General features: G+C 31.3%; 1 long non-coding RNA gene across 1 annotated transcript; it reads right to left on the bottom strand.

The window, feature by feature from the left end:
* Nucleotides 1–2,848: 2,848 nt before the first annotated feature.
* LOC140435646 (uncharacterized) lies at nt 2,849–5,025 on the bottom strand. The gene is made up of 3 exons (XR_011950211.1): nt 4,820–5,025; nt 4,473–4,716; nt 2,849–4,413 (listed from the first exon to the last, which is right to left on the bottom strand). It is a non-coding gene; the product is annotated as an uncharacterized lncRNA (long non-coding RNA).
* Nucleotides 5,026–6,000: the final 975 nt, after the last annotated feature.

Below are 6,000 nucleotides of genomic sequence, written 5' to 3'. Positions count from 1 at the left end.
TAAGGAAGCAGTAAAAAATGGAGTATTTTGATATATTTATCCAGTAAGGGATATATTTAACTTGATAAAAAATAAAATAAGGCTGAAATGAGAACAGCAATGGGAGAATATTCTTGACAACTCGCAAAATACATATTTCCAGATACATCCCACTTTACCACTACCACCTCAATACACATTCAATTACTGGACTACCAAATTATTCTCGGCAAGTACATTTCGCCTAAAAACGAATCATGGTCCATTCCCTTCGCATTTAAGCTTGGCATATTACCGGCACCATCTTGCAGTTATGAGATAAGGTCTTACGCAGATGTTGACCATATTTTCTTTGGCTGCAACTAATAAATTAATTCAAATTCTTATTGAAATTAAATATTTGCTTTCGTTAAATCTATCACACGTTTTGTCAACTGCTAATAGAGAAACCTTAGAATTGCTAATAAATTTTATTAAAGATGTAAAAGTAGAAATATAAATTACTATAACTTCAGTGACTAATTACATATATTTAAAAAATAAAAACAATCAAGAACAAAACAAATATCTTTAAATATAAATAAAACATTCTGAGAGTTTCTCTTACGATGGCACCTTCGACTTCTTGTCTTGGGATGACGATTGTACCTGATGTTTCCTATACTGGCAATCGGACTTGGGTAATTGATTGGGGCTCTAGCTGGACTGTATAGAATTGGGCTTTGTTTGTGACATAGTAATTAATAGAAAGAATAGAATGCTCTGCAGTAAGAGTAGCTTAAGTAAAATTGAGATTTGCTTTTAGAAGTTTAAGATTATCGAGGCCGATAAGACCGTCAAATGTTTTGTGAAATTTGAAAAGATAAAATTTTAGGTTAATAGCGGAGTTAAATTCGGGAAAAATTGGAATTTCTACACAATAATCTTGTGAATGGTTCTGAAAAATTGATGTAACGATAAATGGTTCATATTTAATATTATTCTTGTAGAATTTTTTGGCTATATCAGGATTAAGGAGAGATTTAGTGGCTCCTGTATCAATAAGAAGTTTAAGAGGGAGATTTTGAATTTTAATGTAAGGAAGCTCTCTTTTGTCAGCATAGGAATGCAATGGACTGCCGGAGTGATGACGTAGATTTTATTGACATCTGTCAGTTTCACTTTCCAAACAAACCTTGTTTAGTGTGGCAAATTTGTATTTTTCGTTATTTTTTCATTTTTTTTACATAATCTTTCCGCTTTTTGCAATATCTAAAAGTATTCTAATAGTTACTACAACAATTTTACAAGGTTGTGTAATTAAAAAAGCATGTTGTTTTATAAAAATAGGAATAAAATGCATGTATCAATAAAGTAAGGTTAGAATGTCTTTAATTTAAACTTGTGGCACAGTATAGATAACAACCAGTATTCTCACTCTACCGCGGTACCTTTGATCTTTTTAGACAAAATTCGGTGACCTTGACGCCATATTTTCTGGACGAAAACCGAGGACTGGCCCTGCACATATGGACGCGACAGAGCCGACTTTGATTTATTTAACAAAATTGATTTTAATTTCAACCAATTTCAAAACTCTTCTTGCTACTCTTTCATTCTTCGAGAAATTAAAAAAAAAACCTAAAATTGTTTCTTTCTCTGCGTTGTATTTATGATTTTGTTTTCTAAAGTTTCACAACTATTTGTTACAGAACTGTTTCACTTGTTGAACAGAATTTGTTACACTATCAAAAAAAAATCAAATGGAGAGTTATGCAACAGTTTTTAATAAATATGCTAGTTTTAAAGCTGTATGGTTATAAAGTAGAATAAAATGCAAAGTTTCATTTCAAAATTCAAATACAGAGTTTGAAATCAGTTAATATATTTTAATTATATCTCACTAAAAACACAAGAGGATGTGAACAAAACTCCTAAATATGTATATTGATTAGTGATTGATCTTACCTGTTCATTGTAATAGACTATTTTAACTTGTTATTTCGATATAAACGATTAAATAATCGTGTTATTGACGTTTCCAAATAATCGTTTTATTATTTTTTTCTTTTAGTTTTATTTTCATATTTTTGAGTATTGAAATTTCTGTTGTTGAATTTTAATAAATAGTACAAACGTATACGGCTAAATAAAGTTGTACAATATTTTTTGAGTATTGAAATTTCTGTTTTGAATTTTAATAAATAGTACAAACGTACAAGGCTGAATAAAGTTGTACAATATTTGAGTGGTCTTTGTTCAAAATGTGACTAAAATTTATGGTACTAAATCGAAAAACATGTTTTAATAATATTCGGTTGTACAGCTATTTCAAAATTCTTTTGAAATAGAATGTCAAGTATACCTCCTTATAAAGTCAACAGAATCAACATTAGGGATTTTTAGATTATCAAATGTGTCACCGGTTCTATTTTTATATACATTAACATATGAATATACAGTATTATCCGACAAATTAGTTACACTTTTTGAGTAGCTGTCTGGTATATTATTTTTAAATAATATATTAGGGCTGGGTAAACAAAATTTGCTACACAAAACATTTTTGTAAAACTTTTGGCCCCTTGAAGTACATTAAGAGACATCCTGTTTAAACTGATTACTGAATCTTCTACCTCTTGCCTTTTTTCTAGACTGTAAAATTTGAACATTTATGAAATTAGCTAAATTTAACGAAGGACAAAATTTAGATGTAAGTGCCATGTAGTCTTCAATTGTCACATTATCGACACATTTCTTTTCTGTAGAATGTACAGAATGTTTTCTGAATTTTTTATTTAAATAATGGTTTTCCTTCCTAATATAAAATAATTTTATAACTGTACTTCATAGCACAATTTTTCTTTGAGTTTTTCTTACAATCCTTGTTGATGTACATTAGATGTCTAACGGAATCGTACAAAGTGCTAAAAGTAGCGTCATCCTGTTAATGTTAAGAATGTATTTGTGGAAATAAAAAATAAATTTTTAAATGAACTTCATTTATTATTACATGTTGCATTAGATATTACATTTATTTATTTATTTAATAATAACAAAGGTGACAGACCCACTGTCAAAATTAGACAAAAATACATTGTAGATAAATACAATTACAGATAAAAATCAAATATACATGTATAAAACAAGTACACATTAAGTTTACAAAGTATCATTTTGTAGTTTAAAATTTCAGAAGTTAAACAAATTATATCTCATGAGCACTGATTTGCATGTATGAGAAGTCAGATCATACCTATATTTGAACCATAATTAGTTCTGCGATGAGATACATGGAAATGTAAATTCTGAAGAAGTGACCGGGAAAGAATATGAAAAGAAATTAGCTAAAGCAATTTAGGAGTATGGACTATTCTCTATGGATAATTAATTACTTTTGTTCAAATGTGATTTTGAATGATATTTTACATTGTTGTTTACTTGATCTTGATTAATGTCAATATAATTAATTATTAATTAATTAGAAGTAATACTCTAATACATTTTTATGGAATATGATCAGATATTTTAGTTACATCTCACTAAAAACATAAGATAATGTGAAGAAAACCCCTAAATAGGTATATTAACTATTAATTGATATTATCTGATCACTGTAATAAAAAAAAGAGTATTTTGACTTTTTATGTTGATATAAACAAGTAAATAATGCTTTATTGATATTTCCAAATAATCAATTTATTATTTTTTCTTTTGGTTATATTTTCATGTTTTTCAGTTTCAAATTTCTCTTCATGAATTTTAATGAATAGTATAAACGTACAAAGCTAAATAAAGTTCTACAATATTTTAGTGGAAATTGTTCACAAGGGTGGCTAAAATTTATGGTACTAAATAGAGAAACATATGTTTTAATAATATTCGGCTGTACAGCTAATATGTCAAAATTCTTGTGAAAGAGACAGTCAAGTATACTAATAAAGTTAACAAAATCACCAGTAGGCATTTTTAGATTACCATATGTCTCACCAGTTCTATTTTCATATCCGTTAAATATGAATATACAATAGTATCTCACAAATTAGTTACACTTTTTGAGTATCTGCCACATATTTCACAACTATGGAATTCTTAAACATTTTTTCATTAAATATCCACACAAATATGTTATAAAATTTCAATTTTTCAATTGTCAATATACTTCTTTTCTGTAGACTGTAACTTCTGAAATTTTTTTTTAAATAATGGTTTTCCTTCCTTAATTGTATAACTGTACTTCATAATACATTTTTCAGGGAGTATTTATTGATAATTGTTGTGACACTTGAGTTGAACTTAGTGTTACTGGACGTGTAGTTACATGTTCAGGTTCTCCATGGAATATGTTGTTTTTACCAGGAGTAATAGTAATATCCTGAAGTACAGTTATAGTGGATGGTTTATGTTTAATACTAACATTTTTCTCTATATCCATAGCTGAACTTTTCACTACTTCTAAAAGAAAAAGAGAAAGCTTAGATATGTGTTACATCTTAATTATTTATTTTATTTACCTTCATTAATAGGACATCTTGGAAGACATATGTTTTGGACTACTGCAGAATAAGTATGATCAAAAGTTGATGAGCCCTCCATTAAAGGAAAATTTGTGGGAACTGCTGAAGAATCGATTTTGTCATATCATTCAGAAACATCTTATTGTCGAAATGAGTACCACAAAGACGATGACTTCTATGTAAACGTTCTGCCTTATCCAATTAATCTTCTCGTCCACATGCCATTAACCAAATGTTTGCCCTAAATACAAACATTTTTTAATACACGATGAAAATCCACCGTTAATAAATAATATAACATCTTAGCATCTGTAATACACAATTTTAATCCTAATAACACTCACCTATTAACATCTTTTGGAAACGAAAAAAAGCTAACATTACTTTTTCTAGAATTATTACAACACTTTATAGCTGCACAAGTGTGGCAAGTCTTTTTGTTTTTATTTTTGTACATATCGACGTACTTATACAACGCAATTGCGAAATAAAAAATGTATAAAGATTATTTGTATCTATAAATACACAAAAAGTAAACAAATACAATGGCCTATGGCCTCTATATTATTTATTTATGACAAATGACAATGGCCAATGACCAATGAGAGCCGTAAAATTTTTCGGAGTCCAGAGAAAATGGCGTCGCTGTCTGCGCGAGTAAAATGCGCGAACTTTCGCGCCAAAGCGGAGTGGGAATACTGGTTGTTGTCTATACTGTGCTTGTGGCCTGTTTGCGGGAAGCAAAGTAGTCGGGGCACACTTTAAACTTTTATTGATTTATTAGCAATAAACTACATACTAAAAACAAGTAAGAAAACTGTAAGAGTTCTTTTCGTTGTCACCTCGTCGTGTGATCGTGTTCTGACAGCCATCAGCTGCTCTGATCTCTTCTTCTTTTCTCAGTCGACGTTCCCTCACTTCGGTAGCACAGTCAACCCATGTGTGGCTGGAGGTTAACTGTCAATCTGCCACAGGGCTCCCCTCCAATGAGGAACCTGCTGGTTTCGAACGGCTATGTTGACTTGTGTTGCTCATCAGACGGTTGGCATATGCATGTTTCTTCCTGCAAATGTTGGGCCGCTGGAATATATGCTGGTTTGAGTCGGTCCATGGAAATTCGCTGAGGAACATTTTGGACATCCACAGTTAAAAACTTATCACTTCGTTCTAACACTCTAAACGGGTAAGGGAGGTGTAAGAGGAGGCTTCACTTTGTCGGTCCGCACAAACACATGACTCGTAGTCTGTAGATCCGGATGGACAAAGGCAGTGCGGGCTGAGTGGTTGCTCGTCGGTACAGGACGCAATGCTCCCATGGTTTCACGTAGTCGTTGGACAAAACTATGCTCGTCGGGTGTAACAGCACTAGGGACAAGCAGCTGTCCAGGGAGACTCACTGGGGTACCATACACTAACTCGGAGGCTGTACATGCAATGTCTTGTTTGAAAGTGTTTCGAAGACTTAGCATGACCAGAGGGAGGGCTTCAACCCACGATACTGTGTCCGCGGCGATGAGAGCAGCCT

Source organism: Diabrotica undecimpunctata, chromosome 3 (assembly GCF_040954645.1).
Source record: "Diabrotica undecimpunctata isolate CICGRU chromosome 3, icDiaUnde3, whole genome shotgun sequence".
In the NCBI taxonomy this organism is placed as follows: domain Eukaryota; kingdom Metazoa; phylum Arthropoda; class Insecta; order Coleoptera; family Chrysomelidae; genus Diabrotica; species Diabrotica undecimpunctata.
This window is presented reverse-complemented; position numbering and strand designations above follow the sequence as displayed.